Source organism: Ovis aries, chromosome 20 (assembly GCF_016772045.2).
Source record: "Ovis aries strain OAR_USU_Benz2616 breed Rambouillet chromosome 20, ARS-UI_Ramb_v3.0, whole genome shotgun sequence".
Lineage (NCBI taxonomy): Eukaryota > Metazoa > Chordata > Mammalia > Artiodactyla > Bovidae > Ovis > Ovis aries.
The window spans coordinates 35,163,212-35,176,203 of record NC_056073.1 but is presented as its reverse complement, the minus strand read 5'-3'; the positions used below and the strand labels follow the sequence as shown (position 1 = coordinate 35,176,203).

The 12,992-nt window shown below is 38.6% G+C and overlaps 1 long non-coding RNA gene across 1 annotated transcript; it reads right to left on the bottom strand.

Annotated features, from left to right (window-relative positions):
- Positions 1-239: 239 nt before the first annotated feature.
- On the bottom strand, positions 240-9,931 carry LOC132658269 (uncharacterized). The gene is made up of 2 exons (XR_009597654.1): positions 9,853-9,931; positions 240-587 (listed from the first exon to the last, which is right to left on the bottom strand). It is a non-coding gene; the product is annotated as an uncharacterized LOC132658269 (long non-coding RNA).
- Between the last annotated feature and the right edge of the window lie 3,061 nt (positions 9,932-12,992).

The following is a 12,992-nucleotide window of genomic DNA, read 5'->3' as shown; positions in this document are numbered from 1 at the left end:
TTCAGTCTTCTTGGTAGTGTAACTAGCATGAAGACTAATTATCTAATTCTTTGATTCTAATAACTTGACCCAGAATAATTGACTGTGATTCTAATGTAAGCTGTTAATGGTCTTCTTTGTAATGCCAGCTTCTGCTATTTGTGACAAATTTTAATAAGAATTTCTTTCTCTCAATGGTAGGAAGGGGTTTTCTTTTGAATTTATATTAAAGGAAGATAAGAAACATTGACAAATTGTTCTTAGATTTTGACATCGCTACAAAGTCTGTTTGTTTTTATTAAAATGAGATCCATTACACCCAGGCATGCATTAAAAAGCTATAAAGCTCAATGAAGCTTACAGTGGGATGGATCACTAGAACCATCTCAGAAATGAATGGGATGGATGTGGGCCTAGCACTTTTTGTTGTAGACTCAGCACACCAGGAGCTTGGTATAAATGTCAATTTTATGTGAATCCCTGTGCAGGCAGTGGAACAGAATAAAAATGCACAATGATGTGTCTCTTCATTGTCCGTCTGCAGGCATGGGGGTCCTGACCCACACAAAGTCAGGGTAGATCTTGTTTGTCTTGATTTCAGGATGAACCTAAACACCCAAAAGACAATGACTTCTTATGAGTTTTATTAGTATTTGTTCTTCTTTGTTCCTTCTAATTATCAAATTAAGTTTTGAGGAATACATATGAATATAAAGCTCTCTAGATATAGATTTTGTAGTTAGCCTAAAAGAAACCTGTTAGGAACCTAAAAACTATAAACATAACTCCATTTTGGTTTTGACTTTCTCTTTTCTTTCTTCGAACTCTCATCCTTTGTTTTCAGGAGGACAGAAAGGATATGAGTGGAATTTTACTAGTGAATGTACTGGGATATACTTTGAAGAAAGTGCTCATCTTGGAAATTCTATTCTGTAGTTCTCTCACCCTTGAAAATGTTTCAACCACCTGTGCCCAGGAAGAGAAAAGCTTTTGGTGGAATTGTGTGCAATGCAGGGAAGGCTGCACATGTCAAATATTGCAGCAGAATTCTGATCCACTTACAGTAGAATCTATCAGTGTGAATGACTAGGCTCTTGCTTTATGTAATAGCAGTCTAGGATATAGGAGGCTGTAATTTTGTTCTGACAAAGTGAGATATTTCAAAACCCATTCCTCATTGCAGAGTTCACCTCTTTCATTCAGGAGAAAAGCAAGGAAGCCCTCAGCAGGGTGCTCACCTTGCAGACTGCCCTCTTTATGACTGCTTCAAGTTCTTTCAGTTTTTTTGCATTCTCCCTGGCCCTTGATAGGATAGCGTCTGAGATATTTTATACTCCACACGTCCGTGACTAGGTGATGCAAAGGGTCATTTCAGGAACACACTATAACATGAGTATCAAACTCTTAAGGACTTCATGCTGAGCAACCATAGGAAATAATCTCATTAAAATCAGCATAATTCAGTGCATTTGGTAATATGTGATTTTTGCTCAGAGTTCAGTTCAGTTCAGTTCAGTCACTCAGTTGTGTCCGACTCTTTGCGACCCCATGAATCGCAGCATGCCAGGCCTCCCTGTCCATCACCAACTCCCGGAGTTCACTCAGACTCACGTCCATCGAGTTAGTGATGCCATCCAGCCATCTCATCCTCTGTCGTCCCCTTCTCCTCCTGCCCCCAATCCCTCCCAGCATCAAAGTCTTTTCCAATGAGTCAACTCTTCGCATGAGGTGGCCAAAGTAGCTGGCCTCAAAAATTCCTGGCTATTCATTTGTGTATGCAATTATTTTTGAAGGTGGTAAAAGTTGCAAAGTTACAGAATGTAGACTACTGTTTATACTTTGTGAATTATTAAAAAAAATCTGGCATATTTAATAACTAATCCTTCTGATGGGTTCTAATTTAACATGAAGAATTTTATTTATCCCTCTGAAATGTGGCCATTTACTCAGTGAGTTATTTTATATTTGAATGCTTTGCTTGCCCAGGGAAAGAAATCTAAGTATTTTGTTGGAACTCAGTATGTGCCTGGAGAACCTGACCCAGGAAAGACGGTTTCCACTTGTGCCTCATTATTTTCACCCAATGTTTCATTCATATTAATGAATCAGATCAGTCATCAATGTGTTCAGTTTTGAATAGTAGTTTGTTTTATGATATTAGAACAAAGCAGCAATGAAGAAGTCATGAGACTCCTAAACATGCTTTCCTCAATCCATCCCAATAGCATCCCCCAAGCTGATATCAGAGCAGTCTATTTTGTTGACATGTGTCTGGGCAGAAAATGGCACAGCGTTGTCTTTAGTAATAGCATCAGTGGGATTCACAATGGAGGGTTTTGCCCCCTAGTTCACTGCTACGACCATTAGGCATTAAACTCCCAGCAGCTGAGCCTCTCTAATTAAAATACTTGCTTTCTTGAAGTCTATGAACTAGTCTAGTGGTAAAGGAAATGAAGAATGCAGAAGAGGTGGATAGACATTGCAAAAGAAATCGGATGGGACATGAGAGTAAGGAGCTGTAAAGAAAGTCAGACTGTATAGTGAGTGGCAGCATCGTTTTCTTGGGGGCATTGTAGCTTAACAGTTAATAGTGAGAGCTCTGAGTTAGATGAGACTCAGACTCAGTGCTTACTACCTGTGTGACTGGTGTAAATTCCATCACTTCTATGAGCCTTGGTTTCCTTATCTCAGGATTGAATATAGTATTTCACATAAAGTGCTTTGCAAATTGTGTGGCACTGTAATAGCTCTCAATAAATTTTAAATTTATTTTAAATTCATTAAAATAAGTCCTCTGCCTCCTCCTTCCTTCCTTTTATCATCCTCATTATTAATGAGCTTAGCAGAGGAAAAGAATGCTGGTATCATTAACCAAGTTGTAGGCAGAGAACAGATTGTGTCTGAGGGGAGATACATGTGAAAATATTTTAAGTAATATTAGGACTGTGGTTAGCATAAGGAATCAGAAGGGAAAGATTATAATGATAAAAAGTTGGAGCTGGGATAAATGATTGAGACTTGATATGTAGACTATGTTGTCATCCCAACAGAGGCAATCATTGCAACCTTGAGGTGCAAAACATAATATTTTGTAGGACGTTTTAGAAAGGAAATTTATTATTAAGAGTATGAGGTGACAGAGGAGTCATTGAAAAATGAAGAATAAGTAGTTTCAGAGAAGTAGGAGCAGAATCAGGTGAGCCTTGAAAGTTAGAAGCGATGGCTCAAGTGGTGGCATGTAGATGTGATGCCCAGGTAGGAGTCTCCAGTAACAGGGATTACTCAAAACTGGGGTGTTTCTTACATATCCATGAATTTTGCAATCCTCATTGTTTTCCAGATAGAGATTCCATTGAGTCCATGCCTTCATACAGTAAAATAGCTGCCATCCTGGGTCTAATGCATTGCTTGCACTAAGGTTGTCTGCATGGACAATTTATAGATCTGTTACTGATTTTTGCTGCTACAAATCTTTAGTCATCCCTTGATTTTACTCATACTTCATCAGCTACATAATGTAATTTCTCTTCAGTTGCTTACTGTTCATCTGCCTTTCTCTGCATGTGTGGTTACCATTACTCTAATAATCTGAAGTCAGATCACACAAGTGTGATATCTCAGTTACTCGGGTGAAAAACCCGGATGAAAAGCTCCCGTGGGTGTGTTTCACTTGTTCTTTTTCTTCAAGGATAGAGAGGCCGGAGTTGTGGCAGCTGTTGGTGGCATTGATATAGTACACTTTGCCCTGGGCACACTGTTTATTCTTGAAGTGATCAAACAAATTCAGAATTAGACTTATTTGGACATTCAATAAATGTATGCATTACCAGAATATTAACATGTTTGATAGATATATAATTTTTTTTAATGAGGGTCATGTAAAAATGGAGTCATTCTTTTTCTGACTTTTTCCTTCCATGATCTCTAGGAACAAAGTTTTCTCATCCAACTTTTCTAAGTTCAACCTCTTCCCTTCTTTGCTCTTCTCTTTCTCTTCCCTTCCCACAAGTTATTATTTGGATAGCAAACACTGAAAATGCCCCAAATATGAACTATTAAAGTGTTTTATGTATTTTTTAGAATTAATTTGTTTATTTTAATTGGAGGCTAATTACTTTACAATATTGTAGTGGTTCTTGCCATACATTGACATGAATCAGCCATGGGTGTACATCCTGAACCCCACCTCCCACCTCCCTCCCCATCCCATCCCTAAGTGTTTTATTATGTCATCTCTTTTGGTTTTGAAACCAAATATAGCACATATATTTACCTATATTAGGCCATTTAATTTCTTTTTTTTAAATTTTATTTTATTATTTTTTTAATTTTTATTTTTACTTTATTTTACTTTATAATACTGTATTGGTTTTGCCATACATTGACATGAATCCAACACGGGTGTACATGCGATCCCAAACATGAAGCCCCCCATTTAATTTCTTATTGTGGATTGGAACCAATATATTCCCTAAATAGGAGTTATAAGCTTATAACTTTTCTTTGACTAATCTCTTAATCCACTCGCTTATAACTTAGTGTTCATCATGAATGCAGAGTACAATGTTGTTGATGCTTATAAAATGGTAAGTCAGAAAAACTTGGCATAAATTCTGCAAAATACTAAGCAATGGACTGAGAATAAGAGTAGGAAAATCTAGATAATGCATTGATAAAGAAAACTAGTTTTAGCAAACGTTGTGAACATTTAAAGCTTATTTGGAACTTTTGGGAAAAAGAGGAATAGTTAAAATGGAGGATGAAAGAAAAACTAGTGAGTAAAAAGAACTACATGAATTTAATAGAAACACTGAGCACCATTTTTCATCAGTTGGCTGCTCTATTGTGGGCTCCTTGATTGACCTAGAAGTATTAACATACAACTTTCAATGTACCTTCATCAGAAAGAGAATAAATGCTTCCAATTCTAAACCAACCATTCTCTGGTAGTTCTAAACCTAAATCTTAGGACAATAATTTGTAGCATTTAAAAACTATCATTATTTGTTTTTGTGTCATGGAATCAATTTTGTTTAACATATTCCATCCACCTAGTTCAGAACTGAGGCGTAGTTCTTATTTATTGACTATTTACTGTGGGCTGGGTGAAAAATGCCCAGAAAGACATTGAAGGACCAAAATATCAAACATGCTTCGTTTTCCCCATTCCACCTAAGAGTGCTTTATGTCAGGTAGTTTATGGACTAAATGTGTCTTTCTCAGATTCAAGTGCTAAAGCCTCAATCCCGAACATTCTGTGTTTGGAAGCTGTTCTTTATGGGGGTTCTTGTTGTTGGTCAGTCGCTAGGCTGCCTCCGAATCTTTGTGACCCCATGGACTGCAGCATGCCAGGCTTCCCTGTCCTTCACTATCTCCTGGTGTTTGCAAGTTCATGTCTTTTGAGTCAGTGATACTGTCCAACAATTTCATCCTCTGTTGCCCCCTTCTCCTCCTTCCTTCAATCTTTTCCTGCATCAGAGTCTTTTCTAGTGAGTTGGCTCTTTGCATCAGGTGGCCAAAATATTGGAGCTTCAGCTTCAGCATCAGTCCTTCCATTGAATATTTAGGGTTGATTTCCTTTAGGATAGACAAATTTGATCTCCCTGCTGTCCCAATGACTTTAAGAATCTTCTCAGGCACCGCAATTCAAAAACATCAATTCTTCAGCACTTAGCCTTCTATATGGTCCAGCTTTCACTCCTGAAAAAACCATAGCTTTGACTCTACGGACCTTTGTCAGCAAGGTGATGTCTCTGCTTTTTACTATGCTGTCTAAGTTTGTCATAGCTTTTCTTCTAAGGTGCAAGCATCTTTTAATTTCACAGCTGTAGTCACCATCAGCAGTGACTTTGGAGCCCATGAAAATAAAGTCTATCACTGTTTTCATTGTTTGCCTATCTATTTGCCATGAAGTGATGGGACCAGATGGCATGATCTTAGCTTTTTGAATGTTGAGTTTTAAGCCAGCTTTTCACTCTCCTCTTTCTCTCTCATCAAGAGTCTCTTTAGTTCTTCTTTGCTTTCTACCATTAGAATAGTGTCATCTGCTTATTTGAGGTCATTCATGTTTCTCCCAGAAGTCTTGATTCCAGCTTGTGATTCATCCAGCCCAGCATTTCACATGTGTGCTCTGCATGTAAGTTATATCAGCAGGGTGACAATATGCAGCCTTGATGTACTCCTTTCCCAATTTTGAACTAGTTTATTGTTCCACGTCTGGTTCGAACTGTTACTTCTTGACCTGCGTAGGGGTTTCTCAGGAGACAGCTGAGAAACGTGGTCTGGTATTCCCATCTCCTTAAGAATTTTCTACAGTTTGTTGTGATCAACACAAAGGCTTTACCATAGTCAATGAAGCAGAATTAGCTGTTTTTCTGGAATTCTCTTGCTTTATGATCCAGTGGATTTTTGCAATTTTACGTCTGGTTCCTCTTCCTTTTCTAAATACAGCTTATACATCTGGAAGTTTTCGGTTCATGTATTGCTTAAGCCTAGCTTGAAGGATTATGGAGGTAATTAAGGTTAAATAAGTTCAGCGTGGAACACTGATCCAGTAGGATTAGTGTCTTTATGAGGAGAAACACCAGAGTTTTCTCTTTGTCTCTGTGTCTTTCCATCTGTTTCTCTTCCCCATGCCCCACTCTGTGAAGCCAAGCTGGGAAGAGAGAGTTCTTACCAAAACCTGACCTTGCCAGTACCCTGATCTGGAACCTCTAGCCCCCAGAACTGTGAGGAAATAAATTTCTGTTTTTTAATTCACCGAGTCTATTGTATTCTATTACAGTGCTCTAGGTTGACAAATACAGGTGCTTAACATTTGTTTTGGAGATTTAAAAAAGAAAATTGAAAAGCTATTGCACACTTTAATAATCTTTGAGATTTCCCTAAAACTGAACCTTTCTTTTATTTCTGTATCTCGTATGCTGACACCTTCTTTGATCTAGAAAGTGTATTATTTGAAGTTTGGCTGATACAGCCTTGTTTTTTAAAGGATAGTATAGCCCAGTCACTTATATGAAGGTTCCTTCTGGAAATAAACAAGATGTACAGTACTTAAAAATTTGAGGAACATTTCCCTGGAGTGCCTATAGGCATTGTGGGACAGTCTGACAGCTTAGGAAAACCGGTCTCAAAGGGACTTCAGGCAGTTGTCATCCCTGCTAGGAGAGACAGGCGTGGAGACCACGTCCTGGTACAAGAGCAGATTTGACACCACCAGGAGCAGGAGCAGACGGGACCCTGCTCAAATACAAGCACGAGCCACTTTGGGATGTTCTGTTCACCCGAAGTTATCTAAAGCTATCTGGTCCAGGGAAGCCTTATTTCTCCTTATTGCCCTGAGCAGGATTTGGTGTTGTAGTAGCTGGGGTGGGGAAGAAGCAACATCTTCCACTGTGTAAATTTAGATGGATGATTGTATTTTCACAAATATAGTTGGAGAGCTAGGTTACTCCCTGCATTTTTGTATTGTTCCCAGAAGTGCTTCTGTGTTCTGCAAACATTTGGAGCTTAAATTAATTTTGAGCCAGAGTGTTTAGGTCCTTCTTTTAAGATAGTTTAATGTTGAGACTCTGCAGATTCTCAGCAATGAGGCTCTCTAGGAGTCTGCAAATTTTTCACTCTACATTGATTAATGCTTCAATTTTAGACACCAAAACGACCAGAAAGGTACAGTGGATCTGTGTGGTTGAGGGATTGATCGCTACTGTTGATAAAAAGAGAATACTAAGAGAAAAAGGATACCGTAGCTTGGATCTGCTAACTCACCTTAATAACCCCATGCATTTCCTTGATACTTTGCCAAAAGCTTTAAAACATTTAAAAAATTTGTGTTTCATAATGACCCTATGAGATAGACTTGACCTTCAGTGTTGTCAAGAGGGTGAATGATATTCCCCTAGTCCCCTTATTAGCAGATGGAGGTGACTGGGTGCTAGTACTGTCATCTTTTCACTCCACTATGTCACACCACACATACACGTGGGCTCTTAGTCTTCATGTGTGTTATAGGGCCCACATCAGTAGCTGTGATGACTCCATGCTTACAGAGGTCATTGCCATTACTAGCAGAAAAAAAAAAAAGTGTGTCTTTTATTGCATGACAACAGTGACTCTAGAAAGTTGAGTTTATCCACTTGCTCTCCTCTATCTATAAAATATTCACTTTTGAAATCTTTTGCAATTATCAGAGATGACATAGTCACCAATTTACTGTCTCAGCAGATGGACAGATAAGAACCATTAACAAATCAATAATTTATACTTACAAAAGGAAGAAACAATAATTAAAATAACTTTCATCACTTTTACTGCTCCAAAAGAACAGAAGGAATATAAAATATTAAAAGGTGTTTATGAAAAAACTCATTTCCTATGGGATCTTCAATAAATATAATTGTCCAATTGAAAACTAGGCAAGTACTAAAGATTTATAGCAAAAACATACTTAACCCCAAGTACCTGAAAATATGTACAAGACTCTTCAGCATTAAATGTAACTAACAAAGGTTTTAGCAGCAAAATAAGATGATTCATGTAGCAGACTTTCAATTATTCAAAAACATGTTTCCAAAGAGTTTATTTTAGGTCCTTTATAGTCATGTAACATAGCTGATTAGATGTTTTATCTCCAAGTATAAATAAAAAGTACTCTGCAGATAAAGAAATTGGGATATCTGTATCTTTATCATCTGAAGGGCTTTTCACAGCTTAAGATGAGATAAAAGAGAAATGTTTTTGTTGTTTCATAAAATTGTTTTAATACTTTCTTTGTCTTGCAGTTTTTTCCTTTTTATTAATGTATATTGGACTGGAGTTGCTTTACAATTTTGTGTTAGTTTCTGCTGTACATCAAAGTGAATCAGATATATGTGTGTAAATATATAGAAAGGTAGATAGATAGATGGATGGATGGATAAACTCCCCTCTTTGGGGGATTTCCTTTCCATTTAGGTCACCACATAGCATTAATTAGAGTTCTGTGTGTTATACAGTAAGTTCTCATTGTTGTTTAGTCACTAAGTCATGTCAGACCCTTTTATGACCCCCTAGACTGTAACCCACCAGTCTGCTCTGTTCATTTCATTTCCCAGCCAAGAATACTGAAGTGGGTTGCCTTTTCCTTCCCCAGGACACTATCTCAATCCAGGGATCAAACTTGTGTCTCCTGAGTCTCCTACACTGCAGATGGATTCTTTACCACTGAGTCACCTGAGAACCTCCCAAGTTCTCATGCATTATCTGCAATTTCTTTTTCTTGGAAATGTCAACTGAGAAAGTAAAGGCAATTAGCTATTACGAGCCTGTTTTTACTTGTAAGATGTCATTTGGCCTCAACCCAGTTGACAAAGTGTTGTAGGAGACAACCCGACTGTCATTGTCTGTATTATGGCTTCAGAGTTAAAAGTTTCATCAGATTGACTCTTCTTGGCCACACCACATAAGAGACGAGCGAACTAGAAAATGTTTGTTTCTACTTTCTGTTGTTGTGATGAATTGGACTCAAGAGACACTTTTGGTCTTATTTTTGACCAAGGTTTTTCAGCTTTGGCATGGCTGGCATTTTGAGCTGGATAAGTATTTGTTCTGGGGGCTGACTTGTGCATTAGATGTTTAGCAACATCTCTGTTCTCTGCCCACTGGGTACCACTAGCACCCCTGCCCCATATTAAGACAACCAAAGCCATCTCCAGACATTAACCAATTGTCTCTGGAAGACATTCCTCCATTTGAGAACCACTGTCTAATTGTACATAGAACCACTGTCTTATACAGTTGACTTCTAGAGCAGCGATTAGCTAGTTCTTCCAAACTCTGTAATCTTGAAACTTCTGGCTAAGAGAATATTTCCTAAAATTTCTAATTAGCACATACCATTCTGTGACGAACCTTTGTTGTCCATGGTGGCGATGATTTGGAGAAACACACTTCACCAGAGAAGATCTCGTCCTACATCTTTCTCTTCCCCAGATACTGGCTTTATAAGGCTTTGACATCTGCATGAATATATTTAACAGGCATTCCCTTCCCTTTTGCCAGTCATCCATTTCCATCATTGAGATTACCCCCATAATTTCAAACATCGAATGCTATTCTATTTCTTATTCATATTCAGGAAGACATACTGGCCAGACATGAATACCTAGGAAGGATTTTGATTAATTAGACCAAAAGGAAATGAGAGATAATGAAGCTGAGATCTGGAGTCTAGTTTGGGTTAGAGGGCCTATAAAATTAGAGCAGTCATTTACTGTAACATTTACCTTCATTTCTCTGTGGTTTCTTAGATATAACATTATCTTTCATGTAGATGTTTCATGTATTATCAAAGTATTTTTTTCTCTTTCAGAATTGCTGGGTGAGGTTAAGATTTGAAAACTTATGTGCTACATACCAAGAAATATAGAATAATGATGAGGAAGAAAGATTTTCAATTCATGTTATTCTCTTAATACATTTCCCTCATTTTTTCTTGATTTTTACACATTCAGTTTTGTCCTTTTAAAATGATGTATCTTGGCAGCAAAATGTACATTTTCATTTGTCGCTTTTGATTTTAACATGTATGTAAATTTATATTTTCATCCCCAGTTTACAGATCGAAAAACAAAGGATTGGAGAGATTCAATGTCAAGGATATAGAGGAAGTAATTAGTCAAGATAGATACTGAAAGGTTTATCATTTCAAGAGGAATCAGGAGGGATGTGAAGAGAGCTGGAAAATGAATCCTTTAACATACATTGCCCCATTTTCTATGATGCACAAAATAGTCACCCCTAACCTAGCAATCTCTTCAAGAAAATTAGAGATACCATGGGAACATGTCATGAAAAGATGGGCACAACAAAGGACAGAAACAGTATGGACCTAACAGAAGCAGAAGATATTAAGGAGAGGTGGCAAGAATACACAGAAGAACTGTACAAAAAAGATCTTCATGACCCAGATAACCGTGATGGTGTGATCACTCACCTAGAGCCAGACGTCCTGAAATGTGAAGTCAAGTGGGCCTTAGGAAGCATCACTACAGACAAAGCTAGTGGAGGTAATGGAATTCCAACTGAACTATTTTGAATCCTAAAAGATGATACTGTTAAAGTAGTGCACTCAATATACAAGCAGATTTGGAAAACTCAGCAGTGTTTTCAGCAGGCCACGGGACTGGAAAAGGTCAGTTTTCATTCCAATCCCAAAGAAGGGCAGTGCCAAAGAATGTTGAAATTACTGCACAATTGCACTCATTTCCCATGCTAGGAAAGTAATGCTCAGAATTCTCTAAGCTAGGCTTCAATAGTATGTGAACTGAGAACTCCCAGATGCTCAAACTAGATTTAGAAAAGGCAGAGAAACCAGAGATCAAATTGCCAACATCTGTTGAATCATAGAAAAAGCAAGAAAATTCCAGAAAAACATCCGCTTCTGCTTTATTGATTATGCTAAAGCCTTTGACTGTATGGCACAACAGACTGTGGAAAATTCTTTAAGAGATGGAAATACCAGACCACCTTACTTGTCTTCTGTATGCAAGTCAAGAGGCAACAGTTCGAATTGGACATGGAAAGGCAGACTGGTTCAAAATTGGGAATGGAATATGTCAAGGCTGTATATTGTCACCCTGCATATTCAACTTAAATACAAGTACACCATGAGAAATGCCAGATTGAATGAAGCACAAGCTGGAATCAAGATTGTCAGGAGAAATATCAATAATCTCAGATATGCAGATGACACCATCCTTATGGCAGAAAGCAAAGAGGAACTAAAGAACCTCTTGATGAAGGTGAAAGAGGAGAGTGAAAAAGGTGGCTTAAAACTCAACATTCAAAAAATAAAGATCATGGCATCCAGTCCCATCACTTCATAGAAAATAGATGGGGAAATAATAGAAACAGTGACTGACTTTATTTTTGGGGCTCTAAAATCACTGCAGATGGAGAATGAAGACAATAAAAGATGCTTGCTCCTTGGAAGAAAAGCCATGACCAGCCTGCTGCTGCTGCTGCTGCTGCTAAGTCGCTTCAGTCGTGTCCGACTCTGTGCGACCCCATAGACAGCTCCTACCAGGCTCCTCTGTCCCTGGGATTCTCCAGGCAAGAACGCTGGAGTGGGTTGCCATTTCCTTCTCCAATGCATGAAAGTGAAAAGTGAAAGTGAAGTTGCTCAGTCGTATCCGACTCTTAGCGACCTCATAGACTGCAGCCTACCAGGCTCCTTCATCCATGGGATTTTCCAGGCAAGAGTACTGGAATGGGTTGCCATTGCCTTCTCCATGACCAACCTAGATAGCATATTAAAAAGCAGAGAAATCACTTGGCTGACAAAGGTCCGTCTAGTCAAAGCTATGGTTTTTCCAGTAGTCATGTATGGATACGAGAGTTGGACTATAAAGAAAGCTGAGTGCCGAAGAATTGATGCTTCTGAACGGTGGTGTTGGAAAGGACTCTTGAGAGTCCCTTGGATTGCAAGGAGATCAAACAAGTCCATCCTGAAGGAAATTAGTCCTGAATATTCTTTGGAAGGACTGATGATGAAGCTGAAGCTCCAGTACTTTGGCCACCAGGTGCGTAGAGCTGATTCATTAGAAAAGACCCTGATTCTGGGAAAGATTAAAGACAGGAGGAGAAGGGGATGACAGAGGGCGAGGTGGTTGGGTGGCATCACCTACTTGATGGACATGAATTTGAGCAAGCTCTGGGAGCTGGTGAAGGACTGGGATGCCTGGCATGTTGCAGTCCACAGGGTTGCAAAGAGCCAGACATGTCTGAGTGGCTGAACAACAGCTGTAGGGAGTTTACTCTGATGAAGAGACACAGTAGTTTTCAACAACAGACATATAGACACACACACACACACACACACACACACACACACACACACACACACACACCCTGGTTTATAAAGCAGTAGAACAAAATTCTAGACAGTCGTGTCCACTTTCCTCAAGAACAAGGGTGCACAAACTATTATCAACTTATGATAGCTTTAATTCTCTGACCTCAAGCCACTTTAGGGC